We start from the raw sequence: 14266 nt of genomic DNA, 5'->3' as shown, positions 1-14266 counted from the left end.
GGTTTAAAAGAAAATACAGATTGCACACGGAGGGCATATCCTTGTACGTGCTCGTGTATGAAAACACGCGGCGGGCTCTGAAAAGGGAAGGCGCACGCGGAGGCGCCAAGGCTGCTAGGGCCTCGGAGTCGCTGGAGCGCCGCAGCCAGGACTCGGAGCGCGGCGCGCACGCGCCAACCCGTGCCGTCACAGTCACGTGTCTCGGGCGTTCGGCACGGGCCGAAGAGGGCAGGCTCTGACTGACAGCCAGATTGGCCTTTCAGCGGGAAGTACGCTTCAGGGCGGCAGGCGCAGAGGCCGCTGATTGGGGACGACCTAAGCGAGGGGCGGGTTCTTCGCTGTCCTGGTTGCTATGACGCCCGGCCCCCGCCCCCTCGGCTGGCCGCCATCTTGTTGTTGATCCGTACCCAGTAGGCAGCGCCGGGAGCTGGAAGGAGCCGCCGGTGAGGGGCCGCTGCTGCGGGGCTCAGCCGCCCGCGCTGCCTGCCAGGGGCGGGCCGAAACCTGGAGGCCCGGGGGGCCCGGCTCCCGAGGGGAGCTGTGGGCACCCGCTGCCCGGGCCGGGCCGGTGAGTGACAGGAGCTGGGTCGGAAGGCCGGCCTTACGGTCGCGGTCGCGGGGCGGGCGCAGGGTCGGCGCGCGCGGGGACGGGGCCGCGGCCGAGCATCACTAGAGCATCGCTCTGGCGTTCTGAGCCGCCACCCGTGGCGTGTCCCAGATGCTGGCGCCGAGGCCGGAGGGACCGCCGGAGTGGAGGTCGCCGAGCCCCGAGTGCCGGCCGACGGGCTAGCGAGAAGCCGGCTCGTCAGCCGAAGCCTGGCCGCCGGTAGTCGGGAGCGCGACGCGCGGCCGGTTGTCCGCCTGAGGCTGGGGTCCTGAGTGGGAAGTACACGTGCCGTTTCCTTCGATGTCTCCCCTGCGAGTGGTTTTTCAGACCCTTCACGACGAAGACTGGAAGCCGCACAAAGCCAGGCATGCCCGTGGCGCCGCGCTGCGATTCTGGCAGGGCCAGGGCGCTCCCGGGGCCAACCCTGCCCGCCCGGGCGCCTCCCTCTCGAGACCCCTTCTCGGAGCTCAGTACCCCTTGGCTGCAGCTTCAAGGGTCCGGTCAAATGCCCGCGGTGGCTGGCTCTGACTTTGGAGTCTAATTTCGCCAGTTGTCAACTATCGCTTCTAGGAGAAAAGTCCCGGGAGAAAGCGAATATTAAGGGGAAGTGATTCGGTTGATTTTATTGCTTCGTGAGATTTCCCACCAGGAAATCAGCGGAGTGTGTTAAGAGCCGACACTTGCCTGAGGATGCGCCGGAGCTGCCAGATTAACTTTTGAAGAGCACTCCGATGAGCCTTGCCCAGTGGGAACACTTCCCCTCCGCAGGTGGTAAGAGAGAGGGGCCGCCATCAGCGCCGCGAGCGGACAGCTCCGAACACCGCTTCTCTTTTCCACCGGCCCCTTGGCTTCTCCACACCAGCTCCTTGTTTTTGTGGCCTTGCGAAAAAAGCCTGCATGAGAGAACTCGGAAGTCAAGCAGTAGTAGTTGGCGTGCTGGGGCAGGGTCTCCTCACCTCGGAATGCCTAATTTTCGAAGTCCTTTTGGACAGCAGGTGCTGAAACCAAAGAAGACTGGTGGGGTTTGTTGCATTTCGCCGGAGATTTAACTTGGGAGGCGAGGGAGAAGGCTTTAGTTGTTGATCTTGGTGCCTTTTGCAGGGCCATTTTTCAGTCTTTAATGAGTCGGGCAGATATTGAGAGAAACGAAAATACTAGGTGCTTCTCAAAATGGTGCCAAGCTCACTTGGATGAACACTTCCTTTTGGAAAGAAGGCAATCACAGGGTTAAAGTCTTGCCAGTTTCTCATAAAATCGTCCTAAATTCGGCACTTGCTCTATGTTGGACATCATGAGTCCCGGAGATGTAGAAAGAGATACTTCTCTTCTTAGGAAGGGTCACTGCCTTTGGTGCATGCTTTTAGTGGCCGGAAGGTTCCTGAAGTCCATCTGTGATCTCAAACTATTGCGCAAAGGAAATGTGGAATATCTAAGAATTTCTGTTGCCTTTCCTTACCGCTCTTGCTAGCTCCTGACTGGTATTGGTTTAGCAAGACACTACACAAAGATAGCTAACGGCATTTCTGCTTGGGATATACTTAACAGCAGTTAAGTGAGACCATTGTCCATTCTCTTTCATGGCTTTGTTTTTATCTAATTCCCAGTAAATGTGAGGACTTCTTAATTAATATGGGCCACCTACAGACTTCACTGACCATGGAGACTCTTGCACTGGAGTCAGGATGCTCCTTCAGGATGGAGGACTGGTGGCCTCATGTTGCATACAAAGCGCCACTGTCCTGTTGGCCCCAGTCCACTGCCCCAGGGTTCAATCTGCACTCACCAAATGATTTGCTCAACATTCTGTGCACAGCTTTTCCCTTCTCTCTCTCACGGCTGGATCCTAGTGCCTTTGCTCCTGTTGGGGGCTGCCCTTTTCCTTTCCGTCCATTTCTCTTTTCTTCAGGGTCCAGCTCAAGCCCTATTGGCCACCTCGTTGTTCCAGCCCTCGGGGCGCTCTCAGAACTGCAGATGCATTATCGCCCTTAGGCTGTGGAATACAGAACAAACCGAAAAACAAGGGGGTATGAAAGGGCTTCAAAAAGTTTGTGGAAAAATTCTTTTGTCTTTCTTTGCTATTTTTTTCATGAGTTTTGGGAAGCCCCTTGTATTTGTTCTTTTAAAAAAAATCATTTTATTGGGGGCTCGCACAAGTCTTATCACAATCCATACAAACATTCATTGTTTCAAGCACGTTTGTACATTTGTTGCTCTCATCATTCTCAAAACATTTGCTTTCTAGTTGAGCCCTTGGCATCAGCTCCTCATTTTTTCACCTCCCTCTCCGCTGGCCACCTCACGAACCCTTTATAATTAAAAACTTAATTATTATTTTGTCATGACTTACACTGTGCTTCTCACCCTTCACCCACTTTTCTGTTGTTCATCCCCTGGGAGGGGGTTATATGTAGATCCTTTCTACCCCATTTTCCCGCCACCCTCCTGGTAGTACCACTCTCACCACTGGTCCCTGAGGGGTTCATCTGTCCTGGATTCCCTGTGTTTCCATTTCCTATCTGTACCGGTATACATCCTCTGGTCTAGCTGGATTTGTAAGGTAGAATTGGGATCATGATAGTGGCGGGGGGGGGGGGGGGGCGCAGGGAGAAGCATTAAAGAACTAGAGGAAGTTGAGTTGTATGTTTCATCATTGCTATACTGTACCCTGCCTGGCTCATCCACGGTAACTCTTCTGTAAGGGGATGTCCAATTGCCTACAGATGGGTTTTGGGTCCCTACTTTGCATTCCCCTCATTCACAATGATACACATTTTTGTTCTTTGATGCTGATACCTAATCCCATTGACACCTCATGATCACAGGCTGGTGTGCTTCTTCCTTGTGGGCTTTGTTGCTTCTGAGCTAGATGGCTGCTTGTTCATCGTCAAGCCTTTAAGACCCCACTCTGTATCTTTGAATAGCCGGTACCATCAGCTTTCTTCACCACATTTGCTTATGCACCCGCTTTGTCTTCATCAATCGTATTTGGAAGGTGAGCATCATGGAATGCCAGTTTAATAGAACAAAGTGTTCTTGCATTGAGGGAGTACTAGAGTGGAGGCCCAGTGTTCACCTGCTACCTTAACACTAAACCTATAAATATATGCACATAGATCTATTTCCCCATTCTCATATATAAATATATTTACATATGTACATGCCTGTATTTAGACCTCTATAAATTCCCTTTGCCTCCTAATTCTATTACCTATTACTTTCCTCTTGTCCCACTATCATGCTCAGCCTTCATTTGGGTTTCAGTAATTCCTCTTGGTTGCATTGCTGTTGATCAATCCCTACCAGGCTCATACACCCTCCTCACCACTGATTTTGGATCACTTGTTGTTCCCTTGTCCCTGGGTTTGTTAAGACTACTTCCTTTCCCCGACCTCTGCCTCTCCCATGTCCTCCCTAAACTGTGGGTCCCATTGTTTTATCCTCTGGATTGTTTATCCAGCCTATCTTATCTAGATAGGCCTGCAGAGATAATAATATGCACAAAAACAAGACAGTGCTAAACAAAGCAAAACAACAACAAACCAATAACAAAACAAAAAAAGTATATATAGTTCAAAGTCTGTTTGTTGACCTTTAGAAGTGGAGTCTGATGGGGTGCCATGGCCTGGCCCCGAAATATTTTTGGTATTCCCTTCGGACTTCCTTGCTCTGCTCACCTTGCTGTTCTGTTGCATACCCTTAGTGTTTTGCCTCTGTGTAGTGGGGTCAGATTGAGCGCAATTCCTGTACTGTGTTGCCCCCCATAGGTCTATGGGCCAGTGAGGGTTGTCCTGTCTCATAGTGGGACTGGCCATATGGTCCTCTCTGTGTATTGGCTACTCTGAGCAGGAATATCATTCTTAAGGCTTGGTGGGCCAAGATGTGCTCCGCTCGCTTTTCCTCCCCCTTCATTTGCTCGCTTTTCCTCCCCCTTCATTTGCTCCCATGTGCTCTGATCAGACATGTCCCTCTCCCTGAGCTGTAGCTTCAGTGCTGTTCTCTGAAGTGAATTCTTCTGGGGGGGGTGTATTTCTTCTTTTAAAAAGTAATTTTTGTTTTTACTGCTCTGACATAACTCTCTACCCCAGAAACTATCTCACAACTCTTTGAGGTTTTCTATCCAAGCAGTGCCAAGAACAAAGATCTACTTCTACAAAGACTACAGTCAGGAAAACTCTGTCTGGTTTATTTGGACTCAACTTTGAAATCAGTCTGCTGAGAATGGCTAAAGTGTGTGTGTGCGCTTGTGGCTGCAGTAGTAGACAAAGACTGAATATTTACATACGGGTTCTTAATTTGTCTGGCTTAAGAACACCCCTTGTAATGAACAGAAATGGAGAGCTTTGGCAGGGATTCAGTGGCTGTGGTTTCCCACCTCCTACGCTGTCCAAAGAAACCCTTTTTGGCACAACGGTTAAGTAAGTGCTGAGCTGCTAATTAAAATGTTGAGGGATGGTAGAGACCTGTTGATCTCCTGTAAACATTGTAGCTTAGAAAACCAGATAGGGAAGTTCTATACTATTACATTGAGGTTGCTAGGAGTGAAAATGGATGGCTCTTAGAACAACAGCAGTAACATAAGTTTTGTCTGAAGTCCTTGAACCAGACCTCTCACTCTTAGGTCTTTGGGAGGCAGACTTGGCCTCAGCGCTGCAGGAAAGGCAGAAGGCCTTCCTTGCGGAACTGAGGCCCTGGAAAGAGTCATTCTGCATTTCAGAGAATGCTGTTGGACCACCCTCGTTCCTCGCTAAGATGCCATTTTGACTGTTGGAAAGTCTGTGCTGGGTGAACATGGTGGTACCAGTGTGAGATTCTTAGATCTTGTCTCAGTTGTGTCTTGATCTGTGAACACCTTATACCGCTGCAGCCCTGTTGGCGGTAGTGTGTCCTGAGTCTCTAAAGGAGTCTGCTGGGCAGAGCAGGGAAAGGCTGTGGAGTGTGTTCTGCCTCTGTGTTGGGGAAAGGGGGCAGTCAGGCAGCATGTTGTTTTGTGGCAAGAGCAAGATTTGAAACCCAAATTTCCATTTCTGATTTCCTCTACAAGTATTTGAGCAGTAGATTTGGGGTTCTTTTGCAAGCGATGGAGATGAAGATCTTTCACGCTTGTGGCAACTATTTCAAGGTACATTTGTGGAAGAGGCGTTCATAATGCATTTTGATGGGAACACATACTCATTTCAGTGTTGGCTCTGTAGAGATTTTGTTGGAAATCTAATGACCTTTTTTTGATCAGGCATTGGTAAAATTCTACTTTACTCCTGTCCCTTAATTCCATAAAATATAAGCTGACTAGGAAAGCACCTAAAAATCCCTAAAAATTTAGATGCATTATGATTGATTGAACAGTGAAAAGCCTAACAGTTTATTCTGTAATCAAAACGTTAAAAAAAACCTGTTGAAAAAAAAAACCTGTTGATGGAGGATATGGAGAAATCAAAAGCCAATAGACTACTGGTAGAAATATAAAATGGGAAAAAATTAGCTGATATCACCGGCTGAAGTAGAAAGAAAATGTTTTGAAAATGATGATGGTAACATATGTAAAAATGTGCTTGACACAATGGATGTATGTATGGATTGTGATAAGAGCTGTATGAACCCCCAATAAAATTATTCAATTTATGTATATAAAGCCATTTTGGAAAACAGTCTGGTAGTATCTTAAACATAAAAATATCACGTGAACCAGCAATTCTGTTCCTAGAAATGAAAACACAGCCACACACAAAGTTGGAGGTGAATATTCATAGCATCATAATTCAGAGTAACCAAAGGGGGTGATGATCCAAATATCCAACAATTGAATGGATAAGAAAAATAGGGTATTTAAATATGATGAGCTATTATTTAGCTATACAAAGAAATGAAGAACTATATGACACAACATGGATGAATCCTAAAAACTTACTGAATGATAGAAGCTAGTCACAAAAACCATGTGACGTGATTCCATCTTCATCAAATGTCCAGAGTAGGCAGTACTAGGTACAGCTACAAAGTACTTAGTGGTTGCTTAGCGCTTGAGGGCGGGAGGGTGATCGCTGAGGAGTGCACCTGGGACGTGATTAAACTGTGGAATGATAGGATACATGTAATAACTCCTGATTAATAAAAAACAAAAGAAACGAGTACACCAGGATTTCTTTTTGAAGTGATGAAAATATTCTAAAATGAACTGTGGAAATTATTTGCTTTTATGTGTCTGTGATTATTAAAAACCATTGAATCGCATACTTTTTAAGTGGATGAATTGTATATGAATTACATCTCAATAAAGCTGTTACTAAAAACCCCCAACTTCTTATTAATAGTTTACGTTCATTAACAGACCTGAGTCCAGCTGCCTGATGTTGGGCAGGGTGGAATGGTGGGAGCCAGGGTAAACTCACAAAAACAAGCCTTATCTGAAAAGTTAGCTTTTGCTCAACTCTAGACAGTTGTCACGCTACTGAATCTTTGAGTGTGTTTTTTAAAGAGATCCAGAAATTGGGACTTTTAAGGGAAATTTTAAAATTTGAATTGGGTGATGAATTAAAAAAATTGAAGCCATGTCATGGGTCACGGAAAATCCTCTGCAGACCAGAAATGGCCAGTAGTTCTTCACTCCCTGATCTTTCTGTTATGTCATTGGCTTTAATAATTTTTAACTTTATTGAAGTATAGTTTCTATAATAGTAAGCCACAGTAATTTATGCACACATACACAGTTCAACCAGTTTTGACAGAGAAATATATCCATGTGTATAGCTCAGTGAAAGCATTTTGAGTCAGATGCAACCCCAGACTGTACTCCTGGGCACAGATCAGAGCTGATCTTTCTGTCACTGAAGATTAGATTTATATTTATTAGAGATAATGTAAATGGAATGACACACTTTGTATTTGTATGTTTTTAAAATTCATTTTGTTCAATTCCTTTTTATTATTGAGTACTACTGTTGAATAAGTATATTGCGAATTATTTATCCATCCGTTCACCAATGGCCGTTTGTGTTGTTTATAGTGTTTGGCAGTTATGAATATAGATGTAATAATTTATTTAAAATCTTTGTGTGTACATTTCTCTTGGATAAATACCTAAGTATAGAATTGCCTTAGTCCTTGGACTGCATCAAAGGGGCACTGTCCCAGAACAAACAAAGAGCTATTCTAAGGGGCTCTGGGGCCAATAATACTGTTACGCCTGTTTTATCTTCCTCAGTTCAGTGCTTCATTTTCTGTTTTATTTTCATTTTCTGCTTTGTCAGATCCTGGATGTACCCAGATTGAGTCCAGAATTAATGGATACTCTGTTGAGGTGGTGGGAGGCTGCTATCGCTGGCTAGGAACTGTTACAATGAGTTGCAACCTTCTAGAAGGGGAGCGTCTGTTTTAGAGAGCACTGAACTGTGCTCATGTACCACGTGTACATCGATAGATCACAAGGCAGTTGTTTTAACAGAATAAAGGGATATAGTGTGATTTAAAACTGGAAAAGATACGTGGCTGGGTTTTCTTCTTTCACGCTTATTCACTCTGGCTGCTGAGCAAGTCTGTCTGAGGAGTCGGACTAGTAGAAGAATAGGGTCAGGATTGGAGGGAGGCTTGTTAACAGCTGGTGGTATGCAGGTGGCAAAGCCTTACTGGCAGAAAGTGAAGATCAGAGACTTCAGTTTGGATTACACTTCAACACAGAGAAAATAAAAATTCTTACAATAAGCAACAACCTGATAAATGGAGGAAATACTGACCCTTTCAAGGATGTCATTTTACTTGGGTCCACAGCCAATGCCTATGGAAGCAGCAGTTACAACATCAAATGATTTACTGTATTGGGCAACTCTGCTCCAAAAGACTTGTAAATGTTGAAAGACAAAAACATCACTTTGAGGACTGAGTGCAGCTCGCCCAAGTCACTTCAAATGTATGCAAAACTTGTACAATAAGTAAAGAAGACCTGGGTTGATGCATTTGAATTATGGTGTGGACAAAGAATATGGAATCTACCAGGGACTTCTAGATTAACCAACAAATCTGTCTTGGAAGAGGTGCAGCCAGAATAGAAGTGAGAAAGGCAGCACTTTTGTCTTTGGACATGGTACCTGGAGGGGCCAGTTCTTGAAGAGGGACATTAATGCTCGGAAAATTAGAGGATCAGTGAAAAAGAGGAAGCCACAGAGACTGCAATCAATCAGCTGAAACTACAATTGTGAGGATACTGCAGGACTGGGCAGCGTTTTATTCTGTTACACTTAAAGGCTGTATGAATTGGAACTGACTTGATGGTTCTTAGCAATACAACCCCCTTTGCTTCAGGACTTGTCTCACTAGTCATGTTTGTAGATATCTGCTCATTGAAACAGGCTAGCGGAGGGTTCTTTGTCATCTACAGGGATCAAAAGTCATCCTCGGTGATTTGTGTCTAAGTGCCCTGTCACCGTCTCTAGATTGTTGGGCATTTGGTATATTTTGTTAACTAAAGAATTACATGTGAATTAATTTTAATTTGGGGAGTTTGAAGCATCCTTCCCTGATGATCTGTCCATATGTGGGGTTGGAGAACCAATACCACCAAACCTCTACATCTTGTTCTCTGGGAGTAGCAGGCTGTGCTTTTGCTGATGAGCCTTACCCTGTAAAACTCCCTCATGGAAGGTCCATTCCACATGTTGCCTCTTCTGCATATCTCAGTTTGGAATAATATGTTCTCTCCCACCACTGACTTCTTAGGCTAGTGTCAGTGACTAGTTCATTGTAGCTAAGGACTTATCTTTTGTAGCTTCCCAAATATCTTATGGAAATAGATTTATTCTCATTGAGCTCACAAGATTCTTACCGAGCTAACAAGAGGGTACTTGATCTTTTTTTAATCAGCTGGGTAGAGAGTGAGTCTTTTGTATCTGTAAATTCCCCTATCCTTGGAAGGTAGGGAGAAGATTTAAGATGGATAAAAAGGTCCATACTTTAGAGTTTACTTTTCTTATAAAATGATTAAACATACATAACTAAACATTTAACAGCATAGCATTTTTGATTTGTACAATTCCATGTTCTTAATTATCTCCATGATTTTGTAGGACCATTACCACCATCTGTAAATTACCCTCACTGTTATCCGATACTCAGTCTAACATTTGGTAACCACTAGTAAGTTTTGGTCTCTATACACTTGCCTCTTAGAGATATTTCTGTGAGGATTATATAATGTATGCCCTTTTGTGATTGGCATATTTCAGTATCCTGTTTTCAAGATTCATCCATGTTAGTGTCAAAACTTCAATTCTTTGTGGCTAAGTAATAATTATATTTTATGTATGTACTACATGTTTTTCTGTTCATTTCTTGGTAAGACACTGGGTTGCTTCTACCTTTTGGTCTCAAAGGACATTTGCCAATTCGGCATTTTGTCATGTACAAATGCAATGATCTTGATGGTATTCCTCATGTTGTGGAACCCTTGTGAGCACCTGTTTCTAAACTATCCCACCACCGTTAACAGAAACCCAGTGCTGCATGACCGTTGGTTGACAGGCTTCTGTTTGTGTCCCTGCATACAGTTGTTTTGGATACCTAGGGTTGGGATTGCTGGGTCATATGGTAGTTCTGGTTCATGTTTTGAGGAGCCACCAAACAACCATTTTACATTCCTCCCAGTGGTGTAGAAGAGATTTAATTTCTCTGAATCTTTGCCATCATTTGTTCCTCTCCATTCTTCTTTCATATGCTTATTGGCCATTGTTATAATGTATTTGGATGTATGTCTGTTCAAGTCCATTGCCTTAAATTTTAATTGGTTGTCTGTTGATTTTTTTATAGGGTCTGGGTGTTAGACCTTTATCAGGTGTGTAATTTGCAAATATTTTCTCCCATTTTGTGGGTTGCCTTTTCTCTCTAGATAGTATTCTTTGATACACATATATTTATAATTTAAAAAAATCAGTGGGGGCTCGTACAACTCTTATCACAATCCATCCATCTATCCTTTGTGTCAAGCACATTTGTACATTTGTTGCCATTGTCATTTTAAAAACATTTTCTATTTGATCCCTTGGTATCAGCTTCTCATTTTTAAAATTTATTAATTAAATAATTTTATTGGGGGTTTGTTCAACTCATGACAATCCACACATCCATTGTGTCAAGTACTTCTCTACTTTTGTTTTCCTCATCATTCTCAAAACATTTGCTTTCTACTTGAGTCCTTGGTATCAGCTCCTCATTTTCCCCTCTCTCCCCGCTCCCCTTCCCTCATGAACCCTTGGTAATTTATAAATTATTATTATTTTGTCATATCTTATACTGTCCGACATCTCCCTTCACCCACTTCTCCGCTGTCCATCCCCCAGGGAGGAGGTTATATGTAGATCCTTGTAATCTGTTCCCCCTTTCTCCCTCACCTTCCCTCCACCCTCCCAGAGCTGCTCATATTCTCTCCCTCCACTACCCACCCACCCACCCTCCCTCACGAACCCTTGATAATTTATAAATGTGTTAGTATTTTTTTCATGTCTTACACTGACTGATGTCTCCCTTCATCCACTTTTCTGTTGTCCATCCCCCTGGGAGGGGGTTATAGGTAGATAATTGTGATGGGTTCCTTCTTTCTCCCCCCACCTCCTCCTTCCCCTCCTGGCATGGCTACTCTCAATATTGGTCCTGAAGGGTTTATCTATCCTGGATTCCCTGTTTCCAGCTCGTCATCTGTACCCCGTGTACATGCTCTGTTCCAGCCAGATTTCTAGGGTAGAATTGGGGTCATGATAGAAGGGAGGCAGGGGAAAGAATCATTAAAGAAATAGAGGAAAGTCGTATGTTTCATCGGTGCTATACTATACCCTGACTGGCTCGTGTCCTCTCAGTGACCCTTTTATAAAAGAATGTCCAATTGCTTACAGATGGACTTTGGGTCTCCACTCCACACTCCCCCTCATTCACAATGATGTATTTTTTTGTTCTGGGTCTTTGATGCCTGATATCTGATCCTATCGACACTTCATGATCACATAGGCTGGTGTGCTTATTCCATGTGGACTTAGGTTGCTTCTCTACTAGATGGCTGCTTGTTTATCTCCAAGTCTTTAAGACCCCAGATGCTATATCTTTTGATAGCCGGGCAGCTTTCTTCACCACATTTGATTATGCACCCATTTTGTCTTCAGTGATTATTTCAGGAAGGTATCACAGAATGCCAGATTATTAGAACTAAGTGTTCTTGCATTTAGGGAGTACCTGAGTTGAGGCCCAATGTCCATCTGCTACCTTAATATTAAACCTATAAATATGTGTACATAGATCTAGTTCCCCATCGTCAAATATAAAATACTGTATATATTTGAGTAAGCCGACCCACACATCAGCCTGGGCATCTAATTTTACCCCAAAAACTGCATTAAAAATGTGATGAAAAACTTGGCTTATTCACGAGTATATATGGGCATATTCCCATATGTACATACCTGTATTTAGACCTCTATAAATGCCCTTTGCCTCCTAGTTCTTTCCTAGGTTTCCTTTTACTTCTTGTCCCACTATCATGTTGAGTCTTCATTTAGGTTTCAGTAATTCCTCTCAGTTACACTGCCCTTGATCAGCCCAATCAGGCCTCCTTCACACTCCTCGCCATTGACCCTAGATCCATTGTTTCTTGTCCCTGGGTTTGCCAACATCTACTTCCTTTCCCCAGCCTCCCCTTCTCCCATTTGCCCCCGCACCCCTAACCAGCAGTCCAGTTGTTTTCTCTTCCAGATTGTTTATCCTGCCTATCTTATCTAGATAGACATATAGAGAGAATAATATGTACGAAAAAAGAATAATACAAAGCAACAAAAGAAAGGAAAATGACCAAAAACAGAGAAATGCCTATACATAGTTCAAGGTCTGTCTGTTGACCTTTAGAACTGTTTTCCATGAAGTCTGATGGGGTGCCATGCCCTGGCCCCAAAGTCTATCCTTGTTATCCCCCAGGGACTTCATTGCTCTGTTCCCCTTGCTCTGTTGCACACCCTTAGTGTTTTGCCTTGGTGTGGTGGGGTCATATTTGGCACAGTTCCTGCTCTGTGTCTACAGTGTTATACCCCGCAGTGCTATGGGTGAGCGAGGGACGTCGTGTCTTGGGGTGGGGCCGGCCCCATGGCCTCTGTGCGTTGGCTGGTCTGAGCAGGGATCTCATCCTCCGGTGTGGTGGGCCAGTATGTGCTGCAATCTCCCTCCCTCCCTCTTCGTTTGCTCCTGTGTGCTCTGATCAGACATGTCCCTCTCCCTGAGCTGTGGGGAGGAGGGGCTGTCCATGTAGTTAGGATTGGGGCTGGCCCCTTAGAGCCCTCTCTTGGAGCACCAGAGTTGAAGTCTGGTCCCTCTTTCCCTGTGGAGATATAAAAAACATCCTCCTTTTGGGTGGGTTAGTGCCCTGTTGGCCTGCTACCCATGTCTTCCCTCCCTCATTTTTAGTTGGCTACCATATGTATCAATTGAAAATTTTTAATTTTGATAAAGTCATCTTTTTTTATTGTTTTAGTTGCCTGTGCTTTTTATTTATTTATTTTCTTTTTGGGTAATTGTCATATAATATTTAACCCTTCAACTTAAGCTGAAGTGCCTCATGGAGCTAAGCATTTAAAGAATTTAAATAAAACTGCAATACTTGTATGTACATAAAATGTTCATCCCATAAATATTTACGTGACAAGGGAAAATGGAGAATCACTAAAACTGGAAATTGCTATAGGTATGATAATCCTGTTTTGAGACATTTATCAGGAGTCATACAAGCTTTAAACACAAAAATAATTGCAGAAGCATAATCAAAATATTAATTTTTGTTTTCACTTTCTTATTATTTAAAGGAACTAGTAAGTTGCCTGTGCTTTTGGTAATATTTCAGAAACCCATTTCCAACTCCTAAGGTCTTGGAAACACATTTACTCCTGTGTTTTCTTTGCCAAGTTTCATAGTTCCAACTATTAAATTTAGGCCTTTGATCTGTTTTGAATTAATTTTCTTATATGGTCTAAGATGAGGATTCAATTTCATTCTTTCTTGCACGTGGATATCCAGTTTTCCCAGCATTGTTTCCTGAAGAGACTGTTTCTTTCTCATTGAGTAGTCTTGGCACCCTTGCCAAAGATCAATTGACCATATATGTGAAGGTTTATTTCTGGTCTTTCATTTATTTCATTGGTCTGTCTGGCTAACCGTATGCCAATGTTAACGCTGTTTTGAATACTGTAGGTTTGTAATTGGTAAATTTTGAAATCAGAAAATGTGAGTCTTTCAATGTTTATTCTTTTGTAAGATTCTTTTGGCTATTTGGGATCACTTGAAATTCGTGTGAATTTTAGCATAAATTTTTTCCCATTTCTGCCATAAGCACTTGCTTTGAGTAGTATTTCATCTTAATATTAAGTTTTTCAGTTTACAAACATGACATGCTTTCCATGTATTTAAGACTTCTTTAATTTTTCAGCATTGCTGTACGGTTTTTAGTGTGTAAACCTTCTTCTTCCTCAGTTAAATTTGCTCGTAATTTATTCTTTAGGATGCTATTGTGAATAGAATGATTTTCTTAATTTCCTTTTCCTATTTGTTGTTAGTGTAGAGAAATACAAATGGTTTTTGTTTGTTGATTTTTTAAAAACTTTCCTTTATACTTTAACTTGTTTATTTACTCTTAAATGTGTGTGTGTG

The 14266-nt window shown here is 43.4% G+C and overlaps 1 protein-coding gene across 3 annotated transcripts in view; it reads left to right on the top strand.

The window, feature by feature from the left end:
- Nucleotides 1-374: 374 nt before the first annotated feature.
- The window catches only part of IP6K1 (inositol hexakisphosphate kinase 1), a 76877-nt gene continuing 62985 nt past the window's right edge, over nt 375-14266 (top strand). For 2 of the 3 annotated variants that reach the window (XM_075547383.1, XM_075547382.1), the window contains exon 1: nt 375-568. The gene's annotated coding sequence lies outside the window, so the exon portion shown is untranslated. Of the gene's footprint in view, nt 569-750; nt 1603-14266 lie in introns of those variants that run through there. The other variant, XM_075547384.1, reaches the window with a different exon arrangement.

The sequence above is a fragment of the Tenrec ecaudatus genome, chromosome 4, assembly GCF_050624435.1.
Source record: "Tenrec ecaudatus isolate mTenEca1 chromosome 4, mTenEca1.hap1, whole genome shotgun sequence".
NCBI lineage: Eukaryota > Metazoa > Chordata > Mammalia > Afrosoricida > Tenrecidae > Tenrec > Tenrec ecaudatus.
This window is presented reverse-complemented; position numbering and strand designations above follow the sequence as displayed.